The sequence below is a fragment of the Camellia sinensis genome, chromosome 13, assembly GCF_055761805.1.
Source record: "Camellia sinensis isolate YWXY chromosome 13, ASM5576180v1, whole genome shotgun sequence".
NCBI lineage: Eukaryota > Viridiplantae > Streptophyta > Magnoliopsida > Ericales > Theaceae > Camellia > Camellia sinensis.
The window spans coordinates 79,088,628-79,096,634 of record NC_138973.1 but is presented as its reverse complement, the minus strand read 5'-3'; the positions used below and the strand labels follow the sequence as shown (position 1 = coordinate 79,096,634).

General features: G+C 33.1%; 1 pseudogene across 1 annotated transcript; it reads right to left on the bottom strand.

The window, feature by feature from the left end:
- Positions 1–2,271: 2,271 nt before the first annotated feature.
- On the bottom strand, positions 2,272–3,950 carry LOC114301145 (NADPH HC-toxin reductase 1-like; annotated as a pseudogene). Its single transcript, XR_014349103.1, has 5 exons — positions 3,717–3,950; positions 3,502–3,616; positions 3,161–3,368; positions 2,745–3,059; positions 2,272–2,412 (listed from the first exon to the last, which is right to left on the bottom strand). The product of XR_014349103.1 is annotated as an NADPH HC-toxin reductase 1-like (transcript).
- Positions 3,951–8,007: the final 4,057 nt, after the last annotated feature.

Here is an 8,007-nt window from a genome sequence, read left to right as displayed (position 1 = left end):
AAACTATACAAGAACAAAATATAGCCCATTTCCATCTCCTCCCTCACTTGTCGTACGGCCACTTGGTTTGGCTCAGCTCCACCATTTTCAAACTATACAAGAACAAAATAGCCCATTTCCATCTCCTCCCTCACTTACATGGTCAAATCATAATTTAAAAATAAAAATAATTCAAGCCTCATGTGGTTTTTTTAAATTTTTTTTCTTTTTTTTTTTATTTATACAAAAAGGTTCATATGCTCAAATAAACCAAACCAAACCAAACCAAGCCTTCTATCTGTGCATATGCTCAAATACTCTAAAAAAATAACTTTTTTTTAGTTTTAACTCCAGATATAAGTCAGCTTAAATGTGTTAGAATAAGTCTAACATCTTCCTATAAGATCAACATTGTTTATCTTTAAAATTAGTTCGTTTACTAAAATATTAATAAGATCAACATTGTTTATCTTTAAGGTTGATTATAAAAATTTAATTAGTTCGTTGACTAAAATATTATTAACTGAAAATATATTAGAAAAATTTCAATGTAAAAACTTAATCAGTAATTTTATATCTTGAAAGGTAAGAAAATTCAAATTTAAAAAAAAAAAAAAAAAATTACTATTTCAAAAAGAGAGATGCTACCATATCCATCTTCAAGAGGTTGCATAGGGCAAGCAATTCATAACAATACTATAAAATTTTGTAATATAAATTATAAAATAACATAACTTTTCTTGCCACAAAAAGTAAAGTTTTCACTTTAGGATGAACATCATAAGATCCTTCACAAATTTTATCACAAATTAAAATAACGCATTATAAATATTTGTAATTTTTATCTCAAAAAATAATAACTTTCTTACGACATGCTTCGTTTTAAGAATCCATATCATAAATTTTCCATTTGAAGTTAGGGAATGGTTAATATCAAAATGGCTAAAAGCCTCTAGGATTTTGCCTAAAGTTGGTCGTTCTGTCTGTCATAATAAATATGACAAGTTAATAGGAGACAGTAAGAGCCTACTTTGGTCTGGCTTTTCACACCAAAACCAAAACTGGGAATCAATCAATATAAAGGATGACTACAATCATCCTCAGATTTTACAACTACTCGAAATGTAATGAAATAATAATCTATGAATCAATAAGAGAGAAAATTGATTAACCAGGAGGTGTAAGGTCTTGAGGTATAAACGTTGAGATTTTGTGTTTCACTTTTTTTGGAGTAAGTTATCTGGGTGATATCATATATGATTAGTATGATGAATCTTCTAAGTCTGGACAATCCGTACCTAGTGTCAGGAGTGTGGATTCAAATCCCCACCTATGTGTGAGTCCGCGACTTAATTGCGGCTACATTGTTAAGTAGCTCTACAGTGTAGTACCACCTAAAGGTGACCTTTGGAGCCTTAGCTCCTTATGATGTAACCCTAGAGGTCACCCTTAGTGGTTAGGCCTTTTTCTCTTCAATTTAAAATGGTATAAGACATTATATCTAAGATAAAATCTTATTTGGTGATGACGACGTGTCGGAAAAGTCGACAGCAACAATAACTGGCTTGTAACGACTACGAGTGGTGGTGATGAGATAAAGAAATGTGTGATATTTCAACAGATAGGATGTTGAATGAGTGACATGTGTCACATTTTAACAGATAACTAGTTTAGTAAATTTCAACATATAGGAAAATAGGCTTGGTGAATTTCTACAAAAAGACAAATTGTGTGATTTCAAGAGATAGACAAATAGGTTGATTTCATCAGATAATTGTTGTATTAGACAAATTATATCATTCTAGCCCAAAGAAATTAAACCTTGAGCTTAATAGCCCAAAAGATTTAAAAGTAGGCTTACACCCTAAGTGCCCTTAATAAGAACATTGAAAAATGAACGACAAATGTAGAAGGGCACATAACAATAATGAAATGAACGTTGGTTGATCAAAACAATGGCTCATTTTGTCACAGCAATATTTGTAGATATACTGAAGCGCACGGCTGGTGCATTTAAATGCTTATCTCTTTATTGCAACAATCAAATAGTCTATTACAAAATTTCCCTTCAAATTACTGAAAATAAAAGATTCTGGAGCAATACAGAGGGTAATTGCACGTCTCCATAAATCTTGTAACAAACTACTAAGTGAGAATATATTATTGAACCAAAAAGGAGTTCATGGTTTCAATGTCTTTTTTTTAGGACAATTTTATAAATAGAGGAAAAATGCACGGAACAGACACAAAGGATTTGAACTATATATTAATATAGGTCACCAATTGATTTAGTTGAGCGGGAGAGCTCCTAGTCGGAAACCAGTATCCACACTATCATCCAATATCTTCTTCATATCATATTTGTACTGAAAACCCATTTCCATCAGCTTCGTAGAATCACAGCTGCTTCCTCTCTTCGGTCCTCCCACGAGCCTAAAAATGAACTCATATTGTTAGTTTCTGATCAATTTGAATTTACAACAATGCTAGGTATCATGAAAAACCTTTCATGAAAATAATCATGAAAGTTATGTGACCTTTAGATTACACTTAAAATAAAATACCACACACTAATCAAGGTAATCCAAGGATCATAAATTTTTCATAATCATTTTCATAAAAAAAATTTTTATGGTCCCTAACTTTTCCCTTGAATTTAACTAGTAAGCTTGAAATTCAAGTCATTGGGGGGGGGGGGGGGGGGGGGGGAGGTGGTATTTGAAGAAAGAAAAAACACCATCCAATGAAGTTCGACAGTCACTTACTCTGGTGTTATCTTGAGAGTTGGGGATAGTTTTCTTGGTAGTAATTTGCTATCTCTTGTATAGTTGGGTCCACGGCAGAGCATAAGAATCTACCTCTCAGTGACTTTTTTTCCATGCAGAATATGTGCGCTTCACAAACATCATCAATGTGCAGCAGCGGAACTGAACCCAAAAGTTCTTGGAGAAATCTTAAGCCGGCATAGTATGAGAGATTGCCAGTGCACAAGCCAGACTCACCACTTCCAATTTACTGTATTCAATTTCATTATAGCTCGACACTTCTTTCTCTGCTAATGTCTTTGATTTAATATATGCCTACCATGCAAAAATAAAATAAAAATTAACTTTGAATTGGTACAAAAATCACTCAAAATATGTTTTTTGGATTGATTTGGAGTATTATCAACCAAGCATACCAGAAAAACGTCGTTGCTGAGAGTATAAGAGAGGTTTAGAGAAGTCCAAGAGGATTCGTTGAAGGAGGGTTTATAGCCAGACCCATCTTCTTTCAATGGCGATGATGACATTACACTAGCCGTGTAGATGAGCCACTTAACAGTCTGTGATCTAACGCAAGAATTAGCTATGATCCTTGCGCTGGCAATGGCTGCTTCAGATGTATTACTGTTCAATTATAATTAATTTTCAACATCATTGAAATTTATACATATTAGAGACAACAAGAGAAATCATGAATTAGAACCTGAGAGCTCTGGGAATCGTGCTGGATTGGGGTAGCTACATGAAAAACATATACCTGCTTCTAATTGCTGGTTCAAATTCAGTGGGATTGTATATATCTGCTTGGAATAGTACTAATCTGGTGTCTGCATTAGGAAGGGACCTAAGAAGCTCTACTTTGGGTTTTTCATCTGCAACATGAAACCATCAAAATAAAAATTTAAGGTTTGCTACAACTACTCAAAAACCAATCTGAGAGAGAGAGAGAGAGAGAGAGAGAGAGAGAGAGACCTAAGTTCCTCAGTGTGGCATGGACAGTATAACCTTTCTGTAATAGCTTCTTAACAAGCCAAGAACCAATATACCCTGAGCCTCCTGTAACACAAACCTTGGTGTAGTTGCTAATATCCTCTTGCTCCATTGATTGAAAATTTTGATTCTTGGAAATTCTGAGTGAGTGAGTCTTTGCAATTTGAGTGGAGTGTCTTCCTCCTCCCCTGCATGTTTATTATCCATTATTTATTTATTTATTTATTTTGGACAAATTATGTCAGTAGTATCTCTATTTTGATCTTTGTATCATTTTGATTGTTATAATTCAATTAATTCTATTTTGATTTTGAATTTTTGAATTTGTCTTAATTTAATCTAATTGATTATAATTGTTATAATTTTTTAATAAAAAATACCCACATAAATGACAAGTGTCATTCTTTTAGAGAAAAAATTATAAACTTGCTCAATTTAGTGAAATAACCTCAACCAATTCATTAATAATTTTTTTTGTCAAAAACACTAACAAGTTATCAATTATATCAAATTGAAATAAAATCTAAAATTAACAATAAAAATTAAACTAATTAAAAATATAGAAACTAAAATAATATAAGAAACAAAATGTAAAAACAATCGGTCTGTAATTTTTAATTTTTTAGTTGCAGGCAGGCATTTCCCTTCTTTCTTTTTCTTCCTTCTCTGTCTCTGACTTGAATTCATGTCCATACAAATGTGACAATTATCCATCAACTAAATCCAAGTTCGACTCCCATAATCTTTTGTGCACGCCTCTTGTATGTCCTTCTCATACGACACAATATTTTAAAAAGATTTTTGCGACTGAAAGACCTCTATTAATTTTTAAAGAGTAAAATTATATAAACAAAAAATTTATTTATAATTTTTTATAGGGAAAATTGGCCTAAGGTCCCTCTCCCACTTTTCGTAATGGAAGAGATCTACAAAATTATTTTTTGATGTCTAAGGTCCCTAAACATGTATCAGAGAAATTTGACTCTTTGTCCCGAAACTATCAAAGTTCGGGACAGCAACATGAACAACTGGTACGCATTCGGAAACGGAAACGATTGAAGTGGTGCGAATGGAGATGGAATCGACGTCCAATGGATCGACCTTGGGGACCTGGTAGGGCACAGGAGGGCTGTCGTACTCAATCGCGATGGAGTAATCGAGTTTTTCTTCGTTAGGCAATAGAGCTCTGGCAGGTAACATCTTCCTCAGATGGTTGCCACCGCAGCATTCACGTCTTTGGGCACCACATCGCCTCTGTACATCAGACAACAAGCCATGTATTTGCCATGGCGAGGATCGCATTTCACCATCATAGAAGATGGTTCGAATGCGCTTTTTGTGATCTCACGCCAATGGGTGTGGCTTCTTCGGCACAGCGGCAACGATGAACTTGTGCTCCAAGTGCTACAGAGACTTTCGGATCACAGGGCAGATGTTTACTCATTTGGTGTGGTACTGCTAGAAGTGCTTTCTGGAAAGTCGGTAATGAATCTCGTAGTAGAAGAGAAAGATGTAAACTTAGTAGAGTGGGTATCATCTCACCTCCATAATGGTACCGCGGACCAGATTGTAGACACAAGTATGAAAGGAACAACATCAAGAGTCATTTGTGAAGTTTTTGGAAATTGCCATGAATTGCTTGGCCAAACATAGTGTAGAGAGGCCGACTATGGGTGAGGTTCTCTGGAACCTAGAGTTGCCTTTGAAACTTCAAACTGGTGTCGAAACAGGTAAGGTTGAAGTACTAAACAACATGGATTTTCACATCGCCACAATGGGCACAGGGAACAACTCAGATGCAACTCCTGCAATTGAGTTCTCTGAGATGGTGATACCCCTTGGACATTGATGAAATTGTCTGTAACATTTATGCTTTGCAAATTTGAAGTGTGTTCTCTGAGATCGTGATGCCCCTTGGACGTTGATGAATTTTCTCTAGACTGTGAATTTTCTCTGGACATATGAATTTTCTCTGTGCTGACTTGCAGTTCATAGTTTTCACACTTGTGTTTTGTCTGCCTATCCATCATTCAAATCCCATGGACATCAATCTGAAGTGAGTTTTTGAGGAAATCATGCAAGGGAAATTTCTCTGGGTTTTTGTGATTTTTTTGAAAATTTTTGAGTTTTTGTGAATTTTTCTGAGTTGGAAAGGAATTTCTCTGGGTTAAAGAGAATTTCTCTGGAAATGTTTCTTTAGGAATTTCATTGATTTTGAGAGAATTTCTCTGGCTTAGAGTGATCCAGAGAAATTCTTCATTCATTTTCTCTGGACCAACCTTCTCCATTTCCTTTTCAATTTTCACAGCAACTTCCTCCATACCTTCTCCCTTTCCATCCCTTTTCTTTCCCTCCCCTCCTCACAGCAGCTTCCTCCATACCTTCTTCCTTTCCTTCCCTTTTCTTCCCTTCCACCTAATTGGCAGTCATAGTTATATATATATATATATATATTGACTACATTTTTTCAGCAACTATTCCATCTTCTCTTGTTGGTGCTGGCTAATCAAGGACTTATGTTGCATCAGATGATGTGAAGATTTGGATCAAGTATTTTGCTTTCAGATTCGGTTTTGGTTGAAGGGAGTTCTCTATTATCATGGGTAATGTGACTTTTTGTTTATGTTTTTGACTCATTTATATATAAATTATCATAAGGAGAGTGCAGAATGAATTTTTTCATTTCACATATTTGGTAGTAATTAGTTTGTCAAAAAATTTCTATCCAGAGAAATTCTCTGGGATTTTGACCATTGTATAAATTTTATCTGAAAAATTCTCTGGAAGGTTAGAGAAATAGAGAAAATTGGTCAAACTGAACCCAGAGAAATTTGAATTTTCTCTGGGTTGAATCCATGAAATTTCTCTGGACCAATTTTCTCTGGACTAATTTTCTCTAGACCAATTTTCTCTGGATCAACTTGAGGGACCTTAGACATTATGAAAATATTTGGTGTCCTTTATGCTATAAAATGTTAATACCAGGGACCTTAAAAAAAAACCCATTTTTTATATATAATGATGTAGTTTATTGTGGATCGTTTACTTTAAAATAGAACACCCATTAAAAATGTATTTGTTACAATAATGACTTTGTCACATCAATCTTGTAAATATTTTGTATAAATTTTTTCTATGAATAGAATTTTTCATTTTTTAAATATTTGACACTAGAAACAATGGGAGTGCTTAAAAAGAACAAAGAACTTGAATAACATTAATTTCCGGCAGACATACAATTGTAATTTTTTGTTTGGAACACTTAAAAAAAAGTCATATCTTTTTCTAAATTATTTTGTCTTTAGTAATTTTTTTTTCTCAATATTATTTCTTTTTTTTTTACTTTTTCAGTTCGTCTTGTGTAAACAAATCTAAAAATTAAAAAAAAAAAAAAACAATTGAAATATTCTATTTTTTTTTTTTTTGAAAAAGCCAAAATAAGATTAAAAACTATCTGGACTTTTAAATTTTTTTTTTAAATCTTTAAATTTTTCTATTCACCTCGTCGAGCTGAATTTAGAAGCCTAAATCTTTTTGAATTTTTTTGTAAAAAATTCATTAAAAATGAAAATTAAAAAAAAAATACTAAATAAAGAAATCCAAAATGCTCAATGTCCATAGCAAATGTTAACTTTTAGGGTAACACATTAAATCATGACAGTCAATCTCTTACAGTTTTGGTCAAATCCCATTTTGGTCCCTATATATAAAATTGTGACAGTCAACCCCTTGCACTTTTACTCAAATCTCACTTTGGTCCCTATACAAATATCAATATTCCTATTCCATTACTTCATTTTTAAATCTTTAACAAAATTCAGTCATGTGACAAAAATGTGACTACGAAATGGAAGTAGGAGAGGAAAATCATTCATGTTTCCTACAAATACACTTTGTCCTACGTGATAACACATGAGAGTTATATAATACAATATATATGTTCGTATGGTAAAAATTAGGACGAAAAGGAAAGAAAATAGAGCTTTTGAAATAAATAAAAATGCAACAAAAATATCAAAGAGAAAGAAAGATGAATAGGTAGAAGGTTGTGTTACTGTGAAAAATAGTGTTTCGCGATCCTAATTTATGCAAAATCCTAGTTCATCTTCTTAATTGTTCACAATGTACGTTTTGTTTAGCCTAATACAGTCATATTTTGATATAAACTTTGGGATAAATGTATTGGTAAAAAATGTAGATAATTTTTCTTTCTTGCCCTCATGTCGTAGTCACATTCTTATCATATGAGTAGATTCTGTTAATGATTTAAACA